The 27,254-nt window shown below is 36.8% G+C and overlaps 2 long non-coding RNA genes across 2 annotated transcripts in view; one reads left to right on the top strand and one right to left on the bottom strand.

Moving 5' to 3' along the window:
• LOC138701128 (uncharacterized) overlaps nt 1-27,254 on the bottom strand; it is a 449,457-nt gene that overhangs the window by 26,485 nt on the left and 395,718 nt on the right. The gene's annotated exons all lie outside the window — the stretch shown is intronic.
• Nucleotides 17,517-27,254, top strand: part of LOC138701129 (uncharacterized) — a 173,636-nt gene continuing 163,898 nt past the window's right edge. Inside the window, exon 1 of the long non-coding RNA XR_011332457.1 lies at nt 17,517-17,756. This is a non-coding gene — a long non-coding RNA (uncharacterized lncRNA). The remainder of the gene's footprint in view (nt 17,757-27,254) is intronic.

The following is a 27,254-nucleotide window of genomic DNA, read 5'->3' on the forward strand; positions in this document are numbered from 1 at the left end:
CATCTGGAATCTTGTTGACTTTTTCACGGCTTCCTTAATGTTACTTGCATTACAAATGCGGTGACTTTTGTGGTGTTGTAGAGTTTACTTAATTTTTGCAAATATTTAAAAACAATAATTAACAGTGCAATTTAGGTGAAATTGCAGTGGTAAGTTTCCAATTTATAATTATTACTATGTTAAACGTCTCTAAAAATAATATGTTAAAAGCCTAAAGCAGTAAAATGAATATGGCGCTTAAGCGGTAAGGAGAGGGAAATTGTTATATGTGTTACGTTGGGAATACTGAATGTGGTATTTCACACTTACCGCGTATTGGTTTTGTGCGGAAAGCAAGCAAATACGCACGATCTCGCACAAAAGAATTTAGATTTCATAATTATCATTCATCTTCATCTAATTCCATAGACATATCTAAGTCAAGATGCATGTCTTCGTCTGCTTACGGGAGAGGCGTTCTCACCGTAACCATTCCTGGGTTCCCAGCCCTTCGCAATATCTCTGGCCAGGATTCATTCCTTAAGAGCATCTCCAAGGGCGCTTCGACACCTTAGAAGGGCCGTTGGAATGGATCCTGTGCTGCTTGGTCACTTTGGCGGTATGAACTCAGGACAGGGGGGTAGGGACCCCCATTGGATGATGGATGAGGGGTCACATGCGGCCGGTGAGCTGGTACACCTCATCCTCATTCATCTCATAAATTCGGGATGCACAATAGTCCTCAGTGTGGCCGACGTGCAAAGGTTCGTCCCTAACCCACCCCTAGTCAACGTTACCTAACCTAACCTAAGTATAGGATGCGCATTCAATTTGATCAATGCTGTAACAAAAACATAACCTGGGACATGAATGAACAAAATGAAGCCTTTTACAACTAACGAATGTATTGCGGGCGGTATCAACGCAACTCTCATAAGGGGCAATGTTGCAATCCTTGCTGGAGTGGTACGCAGAAAAACGTTCCAAAAGTCCTGTGTTCTCCACTCCATAATTTTGTTTATTTACTACTTATTTGTAAGTCGTAAATGCTCACCAAATGCAGAGTGAGCAATAAATGTGCTGCAACAGAGATTACATGGAGTAATTAGACTGTCAGCACTATATTTGGAATCACAGCAGCCTTGACTACGTTCGCTGCCTGTGTTGGACTTTGGATTAAAGAAAACAAATGAGCACTTCAAGTACTTCGGTGCATCAGCGCTGTCATACAGGCGTATAAGGATACAAGGCCGTTCAGGGACGCTTGCAATTGCGCAATGTGCACAGCTTCAGAGACAGGCTGAAATTAATTTCTTCTCGACTGAAATACGCAAGTTGGTCCACATGGGTCTGGAAACGTTTAGGAGGACATGTTCGGACAAATGAGGACGTCTGGTCACCGTAATACCGCAGTCTAGTATATACAGTCACGAAGCTCAATAGGTATAGTCGCGACGCTGTTATTCCCGGCGTGACTCCTCCTCTTTGTTTACGTCTTAGGAAGTGAAGGCTCTATAAATTCTAGGTAGGTAGTATCGTTCGCCATTTTTGTTCTTTCGTTGCCGAGTTACCAAATGAGGAATCTATTTTCCACACCGTTAAACATTATCATGTCGTAGCTTCTGTGATAATAAATCAAACGCACTGTAATTCAGCAAACAATTGAGCGCAAATAACGTCCTCGTGCGCTTTCTGCGAACGCTAACGAAAGAGCCAAAATGGCGGGCGATTATATTAAGTATTTATCCAGCCTTAGGAAATGCTTAACGTCTTCATGAGCGAATCACGAGACGCACACGTTTAAATGTAGCCGATCTGCAACGTGATAGGCTGCCGGAAATTAGAGCGACGGGACTTTAGTAAATATGCATCCATAGATAGTTGCTAACCACTAGGATCGCTAATATTGCCTCATTACAGACAATGCGAAATAGTATCTGCACAGTCTATTGTTTCTAGCACCCTCACAACTCAAGCTTCGTGACTGTATATAGGCTACTAGAATGTGGTAATACTTCATGCATGATTATGATATAAGATGTATGTGCAGAGACCCGAAGTATAGTATAATATACCTGCATTTGTGCCCTTACTGTAACCTGCAGAATTTTTTCAGCATTTTTCTCATGTCAGTGACTTTTTTAAAGTGTAGAATTATATTGAATTTTAAACATAAAACAACAAATGTCTCAAGACTCAGGAGGATAATGCATGCATAATAGCTTTCGGCTCTCGCTAGTCGTCTAGGGCCGTATTCATAGACATTTCGCAGCACGCGCTACGAGCGTACTAAGCTAGCCCCGGCCATCCACTGGTTACTTGTACAGAATTCAAATCATATCCTATCGCTAACGCTGGTTTATGAAACGAAAAACGCTGATTATCCACCGGAAGTCCACACCTGTGGAGTAACGATCAGCTCGTCTGGCTGCGAAACCAGGTGGCCCGAGTTCGAATCCTGGTCGGGACAAATTACCTGATTGAGATTTTTTCCGGGGTTTTCCCTCAACCCAATACGAGCAAATGCTGGGTAACTTTCGGTGCTGGACCCCGGACTCATTTCGCCGGCACTATCACTTTCATTTCATTCAGACGCCAAATATCCTAGATGTTGATACAGCGTCGTAAAATAACCCAATAAAATAAAATAAAAAATCCACCGGAAGCCCGCGCTAAAAATGTCTATGAACACGGCCCGTAAAATCCAACACTGATGCACAGTGCTTTACTACAGTAGAACCTCTATTATCCGTGGTAATGAAAGGGGTGGACTGAACGATTAATCGAAAAAATCGGATAATCCGTACCATAAAATTTTTTCTTAAATAAAGTGAATTATTCCTTAAGTTTCGTAATTTCCTCTGCAGTCTTGTGTTCAACACGCAAGGTAGTGGATCAGAAGTTCACTAATTTAATACATCACATATTCATTATATATGAGGTCCCGCCTACCTCACTGAATATTACACGACTATTATGAAGTAGCCAATGTGTATTATCACTAATTTAAGTTCGGTTGTTAAGGACGTGTTTTTAAGGGGCAGGAAAACTCCTTGTAATGGCTGTAAGCGGAAAGATAGGGATAGTAGAGGTCTCATGTTGTAGAATCACATGATCTATGCACTTTATCCTTAATTTTTATTAAATCTCGCACAGATGTAACATCAGTTTCGTATTCTGATGCGAGATAAGCTACAGTTTCTCTTTCCCCAAATCACTCAATTATATGCACTTTTCGATACTTATCACAAAAGTTTTCTTTTGACATTCATGGAATACATTTGAAGAGTTCGCAGGAAAAACGAAGACTGTCACATTTCTGTTAAGGATTAGATAATGATCTAATTGAGTCAATAACTGCAAGATGTAGTGCTGTTTCTATAGAAAATAAAGGAAAGGATTGCTATATTCGTAGTGATAATTCTCCTTTTTACCATTTTTCATAAGAACAACATTAAATTTCGTAGTGATCCAATGAATCAGATAATGACATCAACCTTAAGAAAATTGTGACATTCATCGTTTTTCCCGCGAACTCTTCATTTTATATAGAAGTTGTACAATACAGCAACTCGAACTGTAGACCAAACTGGAAGAATAAAGACTTGTAATAACACTCTCTAGAAAAAAAACGTACTAATAAAAGGTACAGTAATAGTTCATATGTTTCTGTAGGGAAAAAAAGGGAGAGTGAGCGAAAGACAGTCGGATAATCCGTCAGTCGGTTAATAGGATGTCGGATAATCGGAGTTCTGCTGTATGTGTTGTTCTAAAGCTGTGAAACGGAAAGGACATGGGCGAGTGTATCTCATTCCCTTCTTCCTTGCCCTTCACGGCCAGGGCTGGCCTATACCATGAATAAATATATAATAGGATGCGAAACTGCGGTCAGCACCATCTGGCAGTGGGGGGGGGGCTAAAATAAGATGATCAGCGCCCAACGTCGTAGGTGGTGAACATTAGAACTACGTGTTGGATACATTACCCACAGTTCTCTATTTATCCGTTCGAGATATTGCTCGAGGACTCGACGAGGAGCCAAGATGGCAGACAGAAACTTGCTAATAAGTGAACATAAAGTGATATTACGTGTGTGTGTAAGCAGTGCATGTTAAACAGTGATGTTTATGGACGTTGTAAAAAGTTTCCAGATTATAAGGTCCATAACAAAATGCCCAGAAGTACAAAAGGTCCACAAAGTAAATAGTCCAACATTTCAAGTCCTACATACAATTTGTCCATGGTGTGAAAAAGCCCGACATCTATGTGGTCCACCTTATTATAAAGCCCATCATACGAAAAGGTCCATCATACGAAAGGTCCACACAAAAAGGTCCAACATACAAGGTTGTTCAATAGAGATGAGTTACTAACTAACCTCCCGGCTGGAGTTCATAACGAAGAAATTATCGTAAGTCTTCCACAAAGAAATGCAGTAATCAGAATGGCTTCTTATCAGCGGAAGCTAAATCGTCCTCCACTTCCTCAATCAATAAGAGAAATTGACATTGTTGAACCCTACAACAAAACATTGAGGGGACAAAATTTTATGTTCTTTGATTCAGGTGTTAATGATGGACGGGTGTTAATGTTTGCCACCGATAGAAATTTAGAACTTTTGGCTGCCAGTGACACGATTTTCAATGATGGTACGTTCAAGACTGTACCTTCAGCTTTTCGCAGTGCATGGGATTGTTGGAAGTTTTGTAGTTTGTAGTATTAGTATATTACCTAACTGCAAATAACACTGAAAATACTTACCGCACTATATATAATGATATAATTTTTTTTACAATAGATGTAGCTTTTGTATTACATATGTAATATGTATAACATAATTGAAATGGCAATACATTTCTCGGCACTTTCCTTGCAATTATCCTTGTCGGACATTTTAGGGAAATGGACGAATTTATTTGTGGACATTTTTGAACGTAGGGCATTTTTAAGAAGAGGACTTGCTGACATTGGACTTTTCAGGTAAGGACATTTTATGGGCTGGACGAATTTTCTATGTGGACATTTCTAAATGTTGGACATTTTCGTAGAAAGGACCTATTGCAAAGTGGACCATATCTCACTTAACCTGTAAAAATAGTGTTGTTGAATGTATTGTAAAGTAATAGTAATATAATAAATTGAACTAAGTAGTTCTTGCAGACTTTTCAATTGCGCTGTACAATAAATACCCAAAGAATACAATCCCAATTATCTAACCTTTTGCTTTATTTTTTTTTGTCTCTGTCTGGTTATATTATAATTGGGTAGCGTAAAATAGATCGTATCTTTTATCTTCCTGTTGGCTCCGGTAAGAATTTTCAATAGAAGCTGCTGTGAGGAATAAAAATGTAAATGTTTTATTTTAAATTGGATTAGTTTTGAATATCTGTGAGGGTGGGAGGGAATACTTTCTGCACAGTTTAACATTTTCGTCACCAGGTGCGCTGCTAAATGCATGGAGTAATTACTCTTTTCGCTACTTGGTGCGCTGCTAGATGTAATAACGCCCCTCCCTCTAACAGGTGGCAGCAAGATCATTTTCTACAACAGCGCCAGTGTTGCCAATTCAGCGATTTTCCCGCTAAATCTAGCTTTTTTGGATAACCGTCGCGCGGGTAAAATTATATTATCCCGCTTAGCGGGAATATTAGCGGTTTTTAATCTTTTAAAGTTTCTGAAATGAAATTCATATTAGCATTATAAGCGGCTTTCATAATTACATTTAATTCGTTCAGTGTGTGTTCTGTGAAATAATGGATGTGTTAATGTAGTGATAATTCCATATTATATATCTTACCGTTAAAACCCGAAATCCGCCAAAACCAGTTTCAACTATTAAAAACTAGTTTAAGCAAATAAAGATAGATAGAAAGTGAGTTTTCGTGTGATCTAGAATTAGTGTCAGGTTAGGTTTGGTTTGTTTAGGTTTTTGTTTGGTAAAAGCCTAAAAAAAACTATACAAACCAAACCTGACCGGACATTGATTCTAGATCTTACGAAAATTCGCTTTCTACCTATCTGTATTTTATAACTAGTTTTTATTAGTTGAAGCTGGTTTTGTCGAATTTTGGGTTTTAACGGTAACATATATCGTGCAATAAGAATTTAAATGTGTTGTGTCTGTGATAAAAGTGTTCAAAATTGCTTTATAGCGCCACATTGGCAATGATAATAGTGTGCATTATTCGTTACATTGGCGGGTGGATGCTCTATCTTGACCGTTATTATTATTATTATTATTATTATTATTATTATTATTATTATTATTAGTAGTAGTAGTAGTAGTAGTAGTAGTAGTAGTAGTAGTAGTAGTAGCATTATTGAATAATAAGTACACATTAAAATCTAGAGATATTTGTTAGAAAATCGAGGGTTTTCGAATGCCATCAGCGGGATTATACGAACAACTGTTGGCAACACTGAACAGCGCCTCTAGTATGTGTTACGGGAAACTCGGTAAGTTTCGCATCCTATTATATATTCATCCATGCCTATACCTTCTATCACTTGTTTTCACGTACAGTAGACAGACAGACAGACACCCGATGGAATTTCCGCAATTTGAGTTCAGTATGACGATAAGGATAATCATCCGTGCCTCGAAAGTTGTCCTACCGCGGTACGGAACCGCCCTCATCACGCAGGGATGCGCCGCGCCTGTCCTCTCCTCGGCTTGGCTCCACGCCGCGTGCAACGGGAAATCAATTTACGGCAGACGCAGACGTCCCAGCCTGGTGGGAATGCTCTCAGCTTCACACTCCATTTACAGGTCAAGCATGCGCTCGTGCGCCGCACCTCACCGCTAACTCGTCTCGTATTCTCACGTTTAGAAATATCAGTGAAAACACACGTTAGCAACTTTCCTCATACTCAAAAATTCATGCCTGACTGTAAAATTTCTATAGATTCAGACGTAAAATTTAATGGAGATTCAGAATATGCAAATTTTAATATAGGACGCCATTTAAAAAATAAACTTTACCATCTTGGAGCCACAGTAACAGTATAATAACAAATATAAATGTCATTCCGGAGGAAATTAAACGCAGAATAAATATGGGAAATGCCTGTTATTATTCGGTTGAGAAGCTTTTGTCATCCCGTCTGCTCTCAAAACAGCTGAAAGTTAGAATTTATAAAACAGCTATTACTATGGTTGTTCTGTATGGTTGTGAAACTTGGACTCTCACTTTGAGAGAAGAACAGAGGTTAAGGGTGTTCAAAAATAAGGTACTTAGGAAAATATTTGGGGCTAAGAGGAATGAAGTTACAGGAGAATGTAGAAAGTTACACAACGCAGAACTGTACGCATTGTATTCTTCACCTGACATAATTAGGAACATTAAATCCAGACGTTTGAGATGGGCAGGGCATGTAACACGTATGGGCGAATCCAGAAATGCATATAGAGTGTTAGTTGGGAGACCGGAGGGAAAAAGACCTTTGGGGAGGCCGAGACGTAGATGGGAGGATAATATAAAAATGGATTTGAGGGAGGTGGGATATGATGGTACAGACTGGATTAATCTTACTCAGAATAGGGACCGATAGCAGGCTTATATGAGGGCGACAATGAACCTCTGGGTTCCTTAAAAGCCGTAAGTAAGTAAGTAAGTAAGTAAGTAAGTAAGTAAGTAAGTAATAATATTTATTTGAATTATAGAGTGTGTATCTTTAAAAACAACCAGGCATGCACTACATGCATAACATGCTCTGAATATTCGCCACTGATCTACATCCTCTGCATGAGAGAAATGCTTCCCTAAAGTTTTGACATACCTTTTTGTTACACCCTGTATTATTTGAATTTATTCCGACATCGGAAACTTGTTATTTTGTTGATTTTCTTTCTGTGTGTTTCTAGCGATAGTCTGTAGTAATGGTTAAATGACATTTTAAAAGGAAACTGAAAAAAAAAATCTTCCTACATTACGTTTAATCACATCAAATCCCTTATATTCCTCGCAGATTTGAACTCTAGGTCTGTTTTGAAGGAGCCGACAACTGCATAGTCAAAGTTACAATACTGAACGTCTGAAATGCGACTAAGGCTTCCACGTGTTAGACAGAGGCACCTCTGACAAATGAGGAGCAACTAATCAAATCGTAATATGTCCACCTCCGGCACAAAATAAGTTTTATGTGGTTTTCTATAGTTTTCTGCCTCCTCTACAAGTCTACACTGCCAAAATGCTTCAATTTGGATTATATCCCCTTGGAAAACTAGTCACAATAGTAACCTCTACAACGAATTGCAATTTGTCCATCACTAAAGACCAATCGAATCGCAATATGTCCAAGGTGTTAATGCTATTGCTTTTCAACTGTCGGTACAATTTATTTTATTTTATATTGTTAGCAGACGCGTTGTTGTGGTCTCGAGAGTTTTAATTGTGTAACTATGAATGAGTTTGAAGATAGTTTAGTTGTGGGAGAGAATTCAGGAAACAGAGGTACCAAGGAAGAGAATGAAAAGGAAATCCAAACGGGAACAAGAATATGAAGTCAGGTTAGTTGATAAAATTTGATAAAAGTATTGTATTAGTCCAGAATACACCCTTTGGCATGCTTGTAATAAAAGTTGTAAGAAGGCACATTCACAATGAAAATTAAACATAACCGTAACATAAACACAGAAGTTTGCGGCCAGGTTACCAAATGGGATCATTCACAATGATTCACATAAACATTGACATTAACATTACCGTTAGACGTTAACATGAAAGTTTGCGAACTCCAAACTTTTATGCTTATGCTTACGTGATTTGCAAACAGAACACAATCGTGGATCGCTGAAGTATACGACAGAATATGAGGAAATGACGTCGTTGTTATGTTTCCATGGTTACCAAGTATCTTCGCGGTTATGTTTATGTTCCCATCGTGAATGATGGTATAATTCTTGATTTTACCGTAACGTTTACATTTTTAAGTTAACGTCTATGTTATGTTTAATTTTCATTGTGAATGAGTATCGCTTACATTAATCAGATCACCAGTAGAAGGAAAAAGTCAACAATAAGAACAGTGTCCTCTTTCAAGTTTTTCAGAATGCAACGTTGCCATACATTTTCCTGCTTGCGTACTCTACATTAGGTTTCAGAGTTTAATAAAACCAGAGTAAATTAATTAAATGTACGGTTTTTTTGTTATTAACTTGCACTTTTCTTGTAATTTTAAAATAGGCCTACTTCCTTCTTTACAAGGGCTGAAACTTACAGATAACTGTAAATTCTTATGAAAATATTTTTTTTATAAAATCAGACCAGAGTTGCGGATATTTTTTTTGTTTCATTTTTTAATTAAATGACTACGTTCATATATAATTAGTTTTCATTCATTTGTAAGATTTAAATTCGGTTTAAATTAAAACTGCATAATATGACTCGGTTACGAGGGAAGTTTTATATGATATTCTTATTGAATTTGGTATTCCCAAGAAACTAGTTCGATTAATTAAAATGTGTCTCAGTGAAACATACAGCAGAGTCCGCATAGGTCAGTTTTTATCTGATGCTTTTCCAATTCACTGCTGGCTAAAGCAGGGAGATGCACTATCACCTTTACTTTTTAACTTCGCTTTAGAATATGCCATTAGGAAAGTTCAGGATAACAGGCAGGGTTTGGAATTGAACGGGTTACATCAGTTTCTTGTCTGTGCGGATGATGTGAATAAGTTAGGAGAAAATCCACAAACGATTAGGGAAAACACGGAAATTTTACTTGAAGCAAGTAAAGCGATCGGTTTGGAAGTAAATCCCGAAAAGACAAAGTATATGATTATGTCTCGTGACCAGAATGTTGTACGAAATGGAAATATAAAAATTGGAGATTTATCCTTCGAAGGGGTGGAAAAATTCAAATATCTTGGAGCAACAGTAACAAATATAAATGACACTCGGGAGGAAATTAAACGCAGAATAAATATGGGAAATGCGTGTTATTATTCGGTTGGGAAGCTTTTATCATCTAGTCTGCTGTCAAAAAATCTGAAAGTTAGAATTTATAAAAGTTATATTACCGGTTGTTCTGTATGGTTGTGAAACTTGGACTCTCACTCTGAGAGAGGAACATAGGTTAAGGGTGTTTGAGAATAAGGTTCTTAGGAAAATATTTGGGGCTAAGAGGGATGAAGTTACAGGAGAATGGAGAAAGTTACACAACGCAGAACTGCACGCATTGTATTCTTCACCTGACATAATTAGGAACATTAAATCCAGACGTTTGCGATGGGCAGGGCATGTAGCACGTATGGGCGAATCCAGGAATGCATATAGAGTGCTAGTTGGGAGACCGGAGGGAAAAAGACCTTTGGGGAGGCCGAGACGTAGATGGGAGGATAATATTAAAATGGATTTGAGGGAGGTGGGATATGATGATAGGGACTGGATTAATCTTGCACAGAATAGGGACCGATGGCGGGCTCATGTGAGGGCGGTAATGAACCTTCGGGTTCCTTAAAAGCCATTTGTAAGTAAGTAAGTAAGTAAGTAATCATGTAATTATACCAGACAATAAAAGTGGACTTGAAAAATGTTATGTGTGTGGTTCTTCATGATAAATCTGTTATTCTCACCATTGTGAAATATTTAACATGGACAAATTTGTAATAAAAATCACTGTGATGTTTAAAATTTTGAAATAAAACTCACTGTGATGTTTAAAATGAAACACTGTGTAATATGTCGTGAAATTGCTTCAAAACGTAATTTGCCCAGCATTAATATGACTGTTTTAATTTTGATATATATCTCAGCCAGCATAGCAAACACCAGGATATGATTTTTTACAACAAATGTTTATAAAATACAGGTCTTTGTATTTTTTCCGAAAAATTTGTTTTGTGTGACATATTACGATTGGATTAGTTGCTCCTGAAATGAACTGTGCAGAAAAAGAAAGCACAAGGGCTGATGTCTCCTTCGTAAGCTGTTTGGCAACGCTTATTTTTTCCCCTTGAGAGCTGATGGCCAAATATTTAAACGCGTGTAACAAATAATATGATGCGATGTATGCAAAAACATCCGGATGAGTGACACATCCGAGAAAAATTTACAAGAGCAAAACATGTCGTCATGGAGGAAGTGCAAGGAAGAAGCTCCACGAGGAAAAAATGTGCGAGTGACCTCAGCTGCTGTACGATGAAATTAATGCAACGCAGACTAAGGAAGGCCTGCTCCATGCTTCATGACGATTTGCATGAGGCTGATGCCGTAGAGACCAACTATGGCTGCAGCGTCTCAGAACGAAAAAGCTGCCTATTAAATAACGAACAGTGGCGCCAACTTTTGGAAAACATTGGGTGGGCTCAACCGCGAGTTAGAAGTTAAAAATAAATAATTCTCATAAACAACAACAACAACAATAATAATAATAATAATAATAATAATAATAATAATAATAATAATAATAATAATAATAATAATGGTTTAATTAGATCGCAAAACTCTTGCAATCATAAAAGGGACACCGACAAATACACAGTATAAAGTTAAGTTTATGGGGGAAATTTCAGAACCTTTCGAAGTAAAAACAGAAGTAAGACAAGAAGATGAACTCTCTCCATTACTTTGCAACAATGTACTTGAAAAATTAATACAAGAATGGCGTAAACAAAAAACAATCCTCAAAATTAATCAACCAATCACATTAGGCAGAGGAAAATTAAAGATAGATTGCCTAGCATTTGCAGACGACTTAGCAATTTTACCTCATGACATCATAATAGCTGAAAAACAGATTGAACTGTTGGAAGAAAAAAAAACTCCAAAAAAGAAATCGCGGAGAAAATCGGTCTCCAGATATCCTTCGAAAAAACAGAATACGTTAGATCTACCTGGAAGCACCAAAGTATATGGAAACCAAATATGGTAAAATTAAACGAGTCTTACAATGTAAATACCTCGGCGAAATGATATGGAAAATGGAGTTGAAACAAAAGCGAACGAAATTAGATGCCAAAAAATGGAGACAGCATTTCGGCTCTCTGAAAATATTTACAATAAAAAGTGCATATCCAAACATACAAAATTAAGACATTATAAACACCTCATTAAACCAGAATGTCTCTTGAAACGTTAATTTTGAATAGAAAAGCAGGTGTCAAAAACACTGAGAAAAAAGAATGCAAAATCTCAAGGAAAATTTTAGGCCCAAAAGTCATAGGTGAACAATATAGACTGAAAAGTAAACAAGAAAAAGAAACACAGACATTCATAGTGACATTAGAAAAAAAGTTACAATTTTACGGACATGCAAAAGAATGGACCCCGACAGACTCACAAAACAAACTGTTGAATTTTATGAAAATATGAGTAAAGCATAAACAGATAGTATAAAATGAATTGCCGAAATAAAAAGTGACTTAAATAGCAGGAATCACACAAGAAGACATCTTAAACAGGGAGATCTTTGGAATCAAAGTTCATAAAATGGCAAGTTGACAAAGGGGAAAAACCGACGAAAAAGACTGGGACAACATGAAGTGAAGAGAGAAAAGAAGCCCACAGCCAAAGATTGAGAGAGCTATGGGCCTCTAAGTACTTTTCGTAGTGCTAATGGGCTTATTCGTAACTAAAATAATAATAATAATAATAATAATAATAATAATAATAATAATAATAATAATAATAATAATAATAATACGACAAATTATTGAATGGCCTCGGGCCCCACGGGTCCATATACATAAGTTGGCGCCACTGGTAACGAATATTATTTTACTTCACCATTATGCGTTTATTGCTAGTTTCAGTGATTCTGACGTATTAAATCGTTATATTAAAATGCTTGGATGCGAATTACCTGCCAGGGGTGTTTCATAAAAATTTGTAGGGTCACAGCACACCCTTCCCATACCCATATCCGACGCTTGTACTACTCCATACTGTAGATAAGTAGCGGGACGTGGCTGGATCAATGTTGCCAACAGGCAGCCACTGACAGCAACCAAATAGTTTTAAAAATAGCAAAACTGTCAACAAAGATAACTGAAAAGTCTGTTGTAGGGATCGTAGACCCGATCGTCCTCTGTTCTTCTATTCTCGTGACGCATCAAACGTTTCGTAGTTACAACGAATATAAAATAATTTCTCATAAGCTTTGCCAACAACATTAGTTTTAAGGTTCTCTTAGTTTCGCCTAGAAACATTTACCAATAGTTTACACGCTAGTAAATCTTGGTTACTATCAGCATAGTTTATTACATTTCAGGTATCTGTTAGAGTTAAATGAATAATTACTATAGTAAGCTCAACTCTACTGCAGTATACAGCCGGTACCTCTGCACCAAAATAAAACTGGTATTAGATCATGAGGAGAGATTTGAAAAATCTAAATAAGTTTTTTCTCTAACATTCACCTTTTTAGAGGAAATCGTTATGTTTCTATGAAGCATTTGGCAACATCACGGCTGCTGCAATAACTCCAAGCAAGCACAGCCTGCACTCCTTACCTTCTCCTCCCCCAAGCTGTACTCAGTTTTCTGATTGGATGCTAGTGGGAAACACCGTTATAGACGAGATATATCTCGTAGGAAACAGAAAGCCACACAGAAGAACAAAATAGCCGCCATATTTATTTTGAGACGAGAGCTAATGACTTTTATGAGTACAGTATTTTGTATGTTTATGTTATTTAATTAAGAAAATAAGTGAAAATTTCATCAGAACAACTAATATTTTATTTATACTTGTTTTGTTGAAATTTTTACTTATTATCTTAAGTAAATAACATAAACACACAACAATAATAATATTCTTGTTTAACAATCTTTATAATTTGATCAACAAAACCACCATATCGCTCTCAAATTTTCAAATGTTAAGTTTCACAGCCAGACCACCAGGAGCGCACCATTTGCTCTCTCCTTCCCTATCGTAACATGCGCTGTGCGCTTCTATTATTTTGTTGCTCTGTGGTAATCGACGACTGGCAAGAAACGTTAAATTAAATTCAGCAAGTAGATTGTTGTACGAAATTTTGTTATGGAAGGCTTAATAATATCTTTTTTTTAAATAAAGATATCTTGAAAATAGTTTTTGAATTTTTTTTTTCAATTTGATTACTATGTGATTTACAAGTGGGTGATCAAGTTACTGAGGCATAATCCAATTTAGCGCGAACATGACAATTAAAAAAGGAGTGTCAAAGTCGAAATGTATTGAATAAATAAAATAAAATGCTCAAATTTGATATCTAAAAATCCGCTGTTTGTAATATAGATAGGAAAGTACTGCCACTAAGGTCACAGATAAGGTCATAATCTGGTGTGCGATATTCTCAGAGCAATATCGGAAGACAATGAATGTTACATAACCTACAAAATTCGCGTTTCGCATCAAGTCTCACGATATTTGGATTGCAAATATGCACATCTTAAAATAACATGAGCATATAAATAATTCAGGAATCATCTCTTGGTTTCAGTCTTCTCGAGTAGCATGTGAGGCACATGGCAGAATGTTTATCAAATTCGCATAATGAATTTTTAAATTGCGATTTCTCCCCAGACTGAGTTATGGGTATAATATACATTCATACACAATATAATGTTTGACAGAACATTACTTTCCTTCAAAACAGTGATGGAAGTATTTATCACTCTACTATATTCACAGTTGATAGGAACGCTCAAGAATAGGTCTACATATTTCACACGATAGTGTCTTCCTTTCTTATTTTTTTATTTGCTAATTTATCTTTCTTCAACGTGTATCCTTTTTTCCCTCCCTCTTCTCTTTCTTTATTTCCTCCTTTCTTCCCTTACTGCCTTCTTTCTCTTTTCCTCTTTCTTCCTCTATTCCATCTGTTGTTGTCTGTCTAGATATTTCCTTTCTTCATTTATTTACTTATTTATTTATCTCTATCCTTTCTCTCATAATTGACTTATACGTCTCTTTTTTATGTTGTTCTTTTCAGGCTGTACCATATCTCTTTCTTCTTTCTTCCTGCGTCTTTCTTTCTTTCTGTCTGTCTCTCATTCTTTCTGTCTTTCTTTATTTATCTTTGTCTGCCTTTCGTTATACCGGTTTTTCTTTCCTTCTGTCTTTCTTTATATCTGTCTGTCTTTCTTTCTACCTATCCTTCTTTCTTTCTTTCTTTCTTTCTTTCTTTCTTTCTTTCCTCTTCTCTGTCTTGCTTTCTTTCCTTTTGTCTGTCTTTCTTTCTATCTTGTCTGTCTGTCTTTCTTCCTTTCTGTCTTTCTCTCCTTTTCTCTGTCTTTCTTTCATTCTTTCTTCTGCCTTTCTTTCTACCTTGCCTGTCTTTCTGTCTATCTGTCTTTCTTTCTATCTTGTCTGTCTGTCTTTCTTCCTTTCTGTCTTTCTCTCCTTTTCTCTGTCTTTCTTTCTTCTGCCTTTCTTTCTATTTTGCCTGTCTTTCTTTCTATCTTGTCTGTCTGTCTTTCTTCCTTTTTGTCTTTCTCTCCTTTTCTCTGTCTTTCTTTCATTCTTTCTTCTGCCTTTCTTTCTATCTCGCCTGTCTTTCTTTCTGTCTATCTGTCCTTCTTTCTATCTTGTCTGTCTTTCTTACTTTCTCTCTTTCCTCCTTTTCTCTGTCTTTCTTTCTTTCTTTCATTCTTTCTTCTGCCTTTCTTTCTATCTTGCCAGTCTTTCTTTCTGTCTGTCTGTCTTTCTTTCTTTCTTTCTTTCTTTCCTTTTGTTTGTCTTTCTTTCTGTCTGCCTTTCTATCTGTCTTTCTTTCTATCTTGCCTGTCTTTCTTTCTTTCTTTCTTGCCTGTCTTTCTTTCTTTTTTGCCTGTCTTTCTTTCTTTCTTTCTTTCTTTCTTTCTTTCTTTCTGCCTATCTGTCTTTCTTTCTATCTTGTCTGTCTGTCTTTCTACCTTTCTGTCTTTCTTTCTTTCTTTCCTTCATTCTTTCTTCTGCCTTTCTTTCTATCTTGCCTGTCTTTCTTTTCGTCTATCTGTCTTTCTTTCTATCTTGCCTGTCTTTCTTTCTTTCTGTCTATCTGTCTTTCTTTCTATCTTGTCTGTCTGTCTTTCTTTCTTTCTTTCTTTCTGTCTACCTTTCTATTTGTCTTTCTTTCTGTCTGCCTTTCTCTCTATCTGTCTTTCTTTTATTTTGTCTTTCTTTCTGACTATAGTTCTTGCCTTCTTTCTGTTTTTCTTTCTTTTATTCTTTTTCCCTCTTTCATTTTTAATTGCTTTCTATATCTCTTTTTTTGTTCTTTGTCTGGCTATGTTACTTTCTCTCTCCCATTCCTTCGTTTTTATTTCCTTTGTTTTTTTTTTCTTTCTTTTTTTGTCCTTTACTTTCATGCCTTACTTTTTATCTTGCATATTATTTTTACCTTCCATCCTTCTTTATTTATGTGTTATTATAATTATGTCTCATTAATTCCGCCTCTACACCGGTCTTACGTCCCATTACGTATCTTTACTGTGAAATTATTTTTCTTGGGGGAAAATTAAATGCCATATGTGTGACACAAACTTACGCATTGTAAATGTTATGCATTTCGTAACTACTCAGTTCCTCATGTTGCGAATGGTATCATCGTTTATACAGTAAGTAGTTCATTTATTTCAAAACTGTTAGTAAGAAGACATAATATAAATGAAATAATTTTAATAAATGTCACTTTCTCTGTAAGAAGATAAACTCTCTTGTTCCCATGCACATGCACTTAGACATTCAGAAAATTAACACATTGGAATTAGTACATAAATTTTAGGTCTACTGTTTAAGTAGATGTAATTAATTTTTTCACAAATTTCCATAAAATATTTTTATGTAGCTTCTATTGTAAAAATTTATAATATTATTTTTCTGTTTACGAAATCCACATTTAAATGTTATATAGCCTCCTCAGTCCTGTTGTAGCGTATACGATACATAATTATATTTTAATTTTTTTGCAGTATCTTGGATACTTTTGAATTTTTGAATAATTAAATTTGATAGAAATGAAGAGTATCACTTTTGCAACATTTCTATGCCAGATTTATAAGTTAGAATTAAAATTTTGGGGCACCAAGAGTCAAAATTGCCCCAAAATTTGATTTTCTGTGAAGACATGATTTGGGATTTTTAGAACCCCAGAATGATTATATATATATATATATATATATATATATATTTTAATTTAAAAACAAATATAAATTCGGCACTGAAGAGGATAGGATATTAAAAAGTTTGTTTGTTGTTTATTATAACTCTCGGAACAAACAAGAAATAATAATAATAATAATAATAATAATAATAATAATAATAATAATAATAATAATAATAATAATGCTGAATTTTCTGCCATTGTGAACTAATTAAGTAATCTTGCTTCAAAACGATGCCCAGAGTAAAACAACGACGGACTTCGAGTAACATTTTGGCCTCGTGTTGGACGACATCCAGAAGTGCGCGATCTGTATCTGAACGTCGTCGACCTATGGACTCTGCGAGCGGGAGACGCGCTGTGTGTGGAAATCTCAGTTGTCGAATGCCGAAAGTAGCGCGTGCTGGATCAGTAATCCGAAATCCAACATATGCCACCTGATTCTTCAAAGGTTAATTAAGATAGCGGCTTATTTCTAATTAAATGATGTGGACGATGCTAGGGTCTTAGTTGTGAGTTGTGGCGCATAGATGGCAGAGTGTTAGGGGCGGGGCCCAAAGTGGAAGGGGCTCCCACTGGCCGAGGAGACGCGTGGAGCCGAGGCCGCTCAGTCGGTGTTGAACAGTTGACGGGTTATCAGTGTCAAACAGTTGAGTAGCGAAATAGAGTGCCGCCACAGTTGCAGGGGCGCAAATTTCACCCTTTCGGTAAGTTTCACAGTATTTTCCTTTCATGTCCGTATTACAGTTAGCCACAGTTGTTAATTGTGATACTTTTACAACTGAGAATCAACTTTTGTTTTTTGAAAGTTTTGTCGGTTACGCAGAGGGTAGGAAAGTCAGTGGCGGTTCACCGTGTCTCCAATCCTCCCTCTCCCACATATTCCTGTCAGGGTTTATCCTTGTTTACAACTTTTTCCTTCAGGGTCAGCGTTTGAAATGTCTTTGCCTTGTTACTTAAGTGTTAGTTTGTGTGTGGCGAAGATTCCCCGGAGCGGGAGAGTATTTCTAGAACAAGCTGGAACAAGACTTCGAATCCACCCACCCAAACGCCCACCCACCGACCAACCGGCTCGCACAATCCCCAGACCTCCATATAAAACACGCCAAGGAGCAAAATACGCGAATTTGTTATTACGACACAGTCATGAAAGATAATGAGAAATTACCCTTCGATCATGCAGCGAAACGCACTCATACGGCAAAGATATAATTTCTAGAACAACCACGGAAACTTACCAAGAGAAGCTTCAAGAATACAGGCGGGAAAAGTTCAAAATGGAACCCATTTTTGCTTTCACAAATTTCTAATTATGCCTTTATAAATTGGGGTTCGTTTTGCGTCTGAATGCTAAATAGCTTTCGTAACGAACGAGGTTCTGTTTGTTTCTCAGCCTTGGGTGTTGGAGTTTCGACGCCATGCGGAGCGCCAAGTCAGCAGGCCAGTTAACAAACGTGGCGCCGTTAAGGTGGAATGCTAGATTGCATCTGCACTTACTGATGACTAGGTAGAAAATAAAGACTTCTCGGCATTAGGCGATTTGCTGATGCAATTCATGGACCGGTCTACCAAACAAGTCCCGTACCTGAGTCCGTTCAAATTTGAAGCCGCCGCAATCCGACAAGTAGGCCGGGATTAGCACGGCACCAATTTGTTACGTGTTATAAATATTTCTCGCTTATTGCAGGTAATATGTCAGTAGAGATGGTAGATTTTAGCAACTTAAAATAAAAAAATTTAGCACTTTGCGAACCAGATTTAGGTTAGTACTTTATAGCACTTTTAGCAGCATTTTGTAGCGATTTTGGATGAAATATTTTTTATGGAAAGTTTGGTGGCAAATCCAACCTCTTAACAGGTGCATTTTCTAGATTTTACAGTTAAAATTCTTGGGGAAAATCTGAAAGACTGGTGCAGCTAAGTTCTACGAATTGTCGAATCACCATACTAAGCTTATATGGAGAAGGCGACGGGAACCGGCTGCTACATCGTTCTTTCAGATTATGGAAATTATTGAAAATACATTATTAAAGGAACACATAGAAAGTTACAGTGAACTTGTGAACGTTAAGAAATACACCTGTGGAGTAACGGTTAGCGCGTCTGGCAGCGAAACCAGGTGGCCGGGTTCGATTCCCGGTGGGGGCAAGTTGCCTGGTTGAGGTTTTTTCCAGGATTTTCCCTCAACCCAATATGAGCAAATGCTGGGTAACTTTCGGTGCTGGACCCCGGAATCATTTCACCGGCATTATCACCTTTATCTCATTCAGACGCTAAATAACCTAAGCTGTTGATAAAGCGTCGTAAAATAAACTACCAAAATAAAATAAAAGAAACACGCAAAAAAGATATTAGTATGATTTTATCCGGACCCATCTTATTAATCACAGTACATGTATAACTTGCGAGTGAACGCTGAACCTAAAGAGATCACACAGCCAGCCAATATTCTACCACCAACACCAGACAGATTAGTTCAAAATTAGAGATAACGGCTAAACTACCGCTGAAGTAATTCCCTTCGTACTCCGTTTATATGTATAGCTAGACCTACCTTGCATATATGAGTTTGTGACAGGATAGGTTCGCTTAATTCAGAATTTTATTATGCCTTACTTATATTGACCGACTGCATCTCCAAAAAAAAAAAAAAAAAAAAAAAAAAAAATCCCAAAGATTTTCACTTCCGAAATCACCGGAACTACCTCAGTGCTAGTTTCATCCCTTTATATGGTGTGGCCTTTAGATTACATTTTTTTTTAATGTCTCATAAATATAATTCCGCCCTAAATTTCGCAGAAACACATATTTTGCATTCAATTTCGCATTTCATCGCGGATTAAAAACATCACTAATAACTTATACTTAACATTCTTTTAAACATAAAACTACATATTTCGACAGTATTGGGCATATTGCGCATTTGTCATGATTGCGAAAATTTACGATCTCAAATTATTATCAGTAGGTATACTTTGTCCAAGGATAATATTAAAATGGATTTGAGGGAGGTGGGGTATGATGATAGAGACTGGATTAATCTATCACAGGATAGGGACTGCTGGCGGGCTTATGTGAGGGCGGCAATGAACCTTCGGGTTCCTTAAAAGCCATTTGTAAGTAAGTAAGTAAGGTATACTTTGTAGCCGAAGTCTGAATTATGACGATTTTGTTCGGGATAAATTTTATCAAATTTATATAAGTTCCTTACTGACGGTGTTAGGGGATTTGGGGATTTTGTCCAGTGATAGGCACTGACAAAAAATTGTCCGAAACAAAGATGAAAGGTTTCACCTTCGATTCCATGAAAGTAGGATACAAATTTGTGCAGAAAAATAGCTTCTCGCTATGTGAACCCTTCTTATTGTGCATTATTGCTTCAGTTACGAAAATACTGACGTGTTTCGATTTGTGCTAAATCACTGTTTGCGCTATTTGTGAATGAGTGTTTAGAAGTACTTACCATTATTATACGAGAAAAAGTTTTTAAATATTACTGGCTTGTTCGGAAATAATAATTTTTTATTTTGGGCAGGGTTGGTTTACCTCAAGTCCAGAGAAGTAGGGATTGTCCAAATTTTTCGGGCTTCAGAAAGTGTCACGTCAGAAAGGAAAGAAATGGAATTAAAAATATCAGAAGTAGGCTTTTGAATATTCCACCGTGTCCTGGAACTTAACAGTAGACTTTTGAGTATTCCACCGTGTCCTGAAACCTAACAGATTCTACCGTATCCTTAACTTTTGGATATTCCACCGTGTCCTGGAACTTAACAGTGGATTTTTTAATATTCCACTGTGTTCTGGAACCTAACAGATTCCACCGTGTCCTTGAACTTAACAGTGAACTTTTGAATATTCCAGTGTGTCCTGGAACTTAACAGTAGACTTTTGAATATTCCACCGTGTCCTTGAACTTAACAGTGGATTTTTTAATATTCCACTGTGTTCTGGAACCTAACAGATTCCACCGTGTCCTTGAACTTAACAGTGAACTTTTTTGAATATTTCAGCGTGTCCTGGAACCTAACAGATTCCATCGTGTCCTTAAACTTAACTGGACTTTTGAATATTCCAGCGTGTTCTGAAACCTAACAGATTCCACCGTGTCCTTAAACTTAACAGTGAACTTTTGAATATTCCAGCGTGTTCTGAAACCTAACAGATTCCACCGTGTCCTTAAACTTAACAGTGAACTTTTGAATATTCCAGTATGTTCTGAAACCTAACAGGTTCCACCGTGTCCTTAAACTTAACAGTGAACTTTTGAATATTCCAACGTGTTCTGAAACCTAACAGATTCCACCGTGTCCTTAAACTTAACAGTGAACTTTTGAATATTCCAGCGTGTTCTGAAACCTAACAGATTCCACCGTGTCCTTAAACTTAACAGTGAACTTTTGAATATTCCAGCATGTTCTGAAACCTAACAGGTTCCACCGTGTCCTTAAACTTAACAGCGAACTTTTGAATATTTCAGCATGTTCTGAAACCTAACAGGTTCCACCGTGTCCTTAAACTTAACAGTGAACTTTTGAATATTCCAACGTGTTCTGAAACCTAACAGATTCCACCGTGTCCTTAAACTTAACAGTGAACTTTTGAATATTCCAGCATGTTCTGAAACCTAACAGGTTCCACCGTGTCCTTAAACTTAACAGCGAACTTTTGAATATTCCAGCGTGTTCTGAAACCTAACAGATTCCACTGAAACCTAACAGATTCCACCGTGGCCTTAAACTTAACAGTGAAAATATTCCAGCGTGTTCTGAAACCTAACAGATTCCACCTTGTCCTTAAACTTAACAGTGAACTTTTGAATATTCCAGCGTGTTCTGAAACCTAACAGATTCCACCGTGTCCTTAAACTTAACAGTGAACTTTTGAATATTCCAGCGTGTTCTGAAACCTAACAGATTCCACCTTGTCCTTAAACTTAACAGTGAACTTTTGAATATTCCAGCGTGTTCTGAAACCTAACAGATTCCACCGTGTCCTTAAACTTAACAGTGAAAATATTCCAGCGTGTTCTGAAACCTAACAGATTCCACCTTGTCCTTAAACTTAACAGTGAACTTTTGAATATTCCAGCGTGTTCTGAAACCTAACAGATTCCACCGTGTCCTTAAACTTAACAGTGAACTTTTGAATATTCCAGCGTGTTCTGAAACCTAACAGATTCCACCTTGTCCTTAAACTTAACAGTGAACTTTTGAATATTCCAGCGTGTTCTGAAACCTAACAGATTCCACCTTGTTTTAAACTTAACAGTGAACTTTTGAATATTCCAGCGTGTTCTGAAACCTAACAGATTCCACCTTGTCCTTAAACTTAACAGTGAACTTTTGAATATTCCAGCGTGTTCTGAAACCTAACAGATTCCACCTTGTCCTTAAACTTAACAGTGAACTTTTGAATATTCCAGCGTGTTCTGAAACCTAACAGATTCCACCGTGTCCTTAAACTTAACAGTGAAAATATTCCAGCGTGTTCTGAAACCTAACAGATTCCACCTTGTCCTTAAACATAACAGTGAACTTTTGAATATTCCAGCGTGTTCTGAAACCTAACAGACTCCACCGTGTCCTTAAACTTAACAGTGAACTTTTGAATTTTCCAGAAACCTAACAGACTCCACCGTGTCCTTAAACTTAACAGTGAACTTTTGAATTTTCCAGAAACCTAACAGACTCCACCATGTCCTTGAACTTAACAGTGAACTTTTGAATATTCCAGCGTGTTCTGGAATCTAATAGATTCTAGCATGTTATGGAATCTAATAGATTCCACCGTGTCCTAAAACTTAATAGTAAAGGTTTCCCCGTAACATGCCATGAAGGCACTTGGGGGCATTACTCTTAAGGAACAACAGAATTTTGTCGATCATGTGAAATTCGCCATTCTTGTGCCAAATTTCGTTACGAAAATGGAAGTTTGAATGCGTTTTTCGAAAACTACAGTGTTGTACATGTATACATATTTCTTAAACAAATACTGTGTAAGCAGAAGATTTCTCACTTCCAGCTTAACTCTATGGCGTGGTATTATTTCTAACCTTTTCGTTTATTATGTGGTAATGAGATATTTTCCTGACAGTTTTCTTTTCTTATGTCTATGTTTGAAGTGAGCTCGCAGCAAGCACAATATGGAAGCTTCTGAAATTCCCAGGACAATTAATTTTTACTGTCTCATTATGTGTATGAAGTAAAAAAGATAGTTGTCTGACTAGTAAATTAAACGTATTCGAAATATAAAACTTTTAGATTATGGGTAACTGACATTTCAGACGTGTCAGATGTTAAATAATAATAAATTGATTTCTTTATAATATAATATGTTGTGCAATTATAATTCTAATACAAAATGTTGTAACTCTTATGTAGAAGTACATTGTTTGTCGATTCCGTAATTACCACTATGTTTTATAAAATAGTTAGCAACTCTGCTTGATAGGAGACACTGTGACTGTAAAAAGACACTAGCGTCACGAAGAGGCTTGAAGAGGCTTATTTACCAGTAGGTTAAAGCTTAGAGTGGTAAATTCTAGTGGCGGTAACGTTTTGGAGGAAATGACGTCTCCGAAATATTATCAATTCGCACAGCGGAAAGCAAGTCGAGAGGTGTTGAAAAACTTCTGTCCTTAAAATAAATTCAGAATTCACTATCCTTCACTATCCTTGTTTTTATTCCAAAGTTTATCTATGTTTAAAATTGGATTTTTTTAGAGGTGGCGTGATGCTATAAACGTCTAAACTGTATAGATTTAGAAATGATACAATAGGAGAAAAGATGAACGAAAAAAAATGTATATTAATACAATTTGTGGAAACTAAACAATGACAATGGTGACATCTGAAAAGGATGAATGCAAATCTGTTACCGTACCAAAGAGCAGTTTAGAATGGGTGCCAACTGGTACAAAAGAAGAGGAAGACCTAACAAAACACGACTGGAGGGATGGTGGCTGGGAAGATAGATATCAATGGAGAAAGAATATTTGAATTGTGCAAAAAATGGGCATAGGAAGGTGCATTTAGATTGGTAACCTGTATATGCAATGGATAATACTGTATTTTGCAACAAGTAACCATTAAGGTCTCAACAAAGATGGATCCTACTTGTCATCTTGTCGGAGGATGTAAAAGATTATGGTAAAATAGCATGCAAAGTAGAAATGATTCCATATATGGTAATATATTTCTTTGTGAAAACCCTTCCATTTTTCAGTTTATTTTGCATAACACAAAAATCAAGAAGAAAAATCTTCAGATTTTATTTGAACTGTATCACCAGTTTGTGTTTCTGATTTGCAGTAAAGATCAATAATTATTGTTTTATTAAAAATTACTGAATTTCACATGCGTCATTCCTTGTTCTATTGACTGGTAGATATTGAATATGGATATACACAGCCAGAGGGATGTCAAAAACTACTTTTTCGGTATAAGGGTATGCTTTAAACGTACATTCCCGTGAAAATATGGAAATTGATTTTTTGCTAGGAGTACAATGCTTCGTACAATGAGGCAGTTAAATAAAAAAGCGCTCCCTCTGGCTGTTATGCAATTTAATTTTGAAGGTCGCTTAAACTGTCATAACTACATACTTGAACTTCAACCTGCTTATACAGGGAGTCCGTAGCCATCTCCCTCCGATGAACCTGTCTCCAGTTTCGTGCCACCTGTTCATCCAGTCCGGGCTCGTTTGGTCGTGTTCGGGACTCATTGTTAAAATAACGATTTTGTGTATTTTAAACTTTTTAGTAGTTGTAAGCTTTGTCAGTAGTACTTCAAATGCGTATTCTGTATGTATTGACCGTGATTCACTTAAGAATAACGCGCAGTGTTGGGCTGTGAATACATTGACATTAGTTCTGATGTACAGTTCCCCAAAAAAGGAATGAGACGATGGAATATTCTTAAGTCTCAGATGTAAGACACTGCGCATGATCGGAGACCAGAGCACTGATACACAAGATAACGAATATATGAGTTACTTAAATTCAGGCTATTTAGTTTGTTGCTGTTATCGTTCCGAAATTCACTTCAAAAACTGCAATATATATATATATATATATATATATATATATATATATATATATATATATGGTAATATGACGTAAATAATAAATAAATATATACATAAATCATGTAGTTAAATCGACATTTATTTTGAACCTTCATGACCAGATCGACACTCCGCGCAGAAAGGAAAGCTTTCACGTCGTCTCAATAGCTCAGACGCTAAGACTTCTGGGTATTATACAGAAGAGACCGGGTTCGAATGTTAGTCTATACCAGTAGTGTGAGAGTTGTAAGCTCCAATACCGGTTGTGGAGCTAGATCGGAGCTTGAACTTGCTTATGTCTGTGGAAACACCGGAGCACGCAACCAGTCTAGTGGAGCGCTCCGCTCCGTTTAGTCCCTGTCTGATATCGCTGGTCCATACCAACGGTTTTTTTTGTCTGAATAACGTTGAAATAAAGTTTTACACATTCCTGAGATTAAGTGTTAATGATCACAGACAATACAAAATTATAAATTATAATATTATAAACGTTAATCCAATGAATTTGTTAATATTCTGGCGTGAGAGACGTGGCAACATGTTTAGCAAGATTCGTGCTGTTGACAGCAGTATACACAGACGTACAGATCAGCTGAGTTCAAGCTTCCTGTCCATAGGTCTCCTCCCGAGCGGATGGCAGTTCAATACAGGCATTCGATAAAGAACTTACAATGCCATTAACAGTTCAAGAATATCATATGTTATTAATTTATGGAGAAAATCGTCGTACAGACGAAATAATTGATCCTATGATCAGATTTGAAATTTCAGCCACTCAACCATATGAAATAAATGAAGAGAAAAAGAAAATCTACGAGCCCACGGCGAAATACATTGAAAAAATCAGAGTTAGCTGTCTCTTCCTTGGAGCGAGAGGCACCATTCCGAAAACCTTTGTAAAGTGGAGGGGAAAATATAAGCTGCAGAGAGATCTTCAAGATGCCATCGTCACCAACATCATAAAATTTTCTGTAGCGATATTTCGCCAACATCTTTATGGTGTACACTCAATTTAAATTGTACTAGGTTCATTTTTTTTCTATATAGCTTAATCTCTTTTGTTTGAAACATGCTTATATAATTTTTCATTTTAAATTTTATTGTGAGCTATTCTGTGTCGCAAGGCAGATTAATGAAATAAAAGTAATTTTATTTCCTTTTGCAAAAAACAATTTGACCTTACTTCGTGGACATTTCGCATTTAAATTCCGTGAAGAATTTCACGATACTACCATATTGCGTCAAAACAGTTACCCATCGCAAAACCACATGTGCAACGTAGGAGTGACGCGGCGTTCTTCCGAAAATAGCGAGTTGATTCAAAACTTACTGAGGGGCACAGTCTAACACTTCATGATCTCTTTGAAAATATTTCTGTGGCAGAACCGAGGTTAGAAGAAGACACCGCAGAGCTCATCGAAGTTCAGTGTTTGTAATTGATATTATGTTCTTGTTTATTAACTGTAACGTGAGAACTAGCACACTTGTAAGCAAGTATCTGATGTAACTTTCAAATATAGAACTTCGTAGAATTTCACTTGCTTTCTTTCTTTTTAAATAAATGAGATATCAGCAGACTGCTGTTTTAAAAGTGTCAAGTCTTAAGATTCGAACAAAGACACATCCAGAAAGAATATAGTAGCTACATACACACATTGATTAGCATTTCACTAAAAGGACTTGGGTTCGATTATATATATATATATATAACCGGTTATTTAACGCGTCTTATCAAGTACGAGGTTATGTAGTGTCTGTAGAATTGGTGATAGTGAGATGGTATTTTGTTAAGCTAAGATCGATAATTAATTCGCTATGGATTATCAGTACACCTCGGATTTTTAGGCACTTAGAGCCGTATTCATAGACATTTTTAGCGCGGGTTTCCGGTGGATGATCAGCGTTTTTCGTATTCATGAACCAGTGTTAGCGATAGGATATGATTTGAATTCTGTACAAGTAACCAGTGGATAGCCGGGGCTAGCTTAGTACGCTCGTAGCGCGTGCTGCGAAATGTCTATGAATAGCACCCCTCAAAACTAACTTTTAGGCACCTAAAATAGGCCTTGAATTTACTAAATTAGACACTAAAACATAGATTTAGGCTCTTAAAAATATAATTTTAAGCGGCTAAAAATACT

The sequence above is a fragment of the Periplaneta americana genome, chromosome 6 (genome assembly GCF_040183065.1).
Source record: "Periplaneta americana isolate PAMFEO1 chromosome 6, P.americana_PAMFEO1_priV1, whole genome shotgun sequence".
Taxonomy (NCBI): Eukaryota; Metazoa; Arthropoda; class Insecta; order Blattodea; family Blattidae; genus Periplaneta; species Periplaneta americana.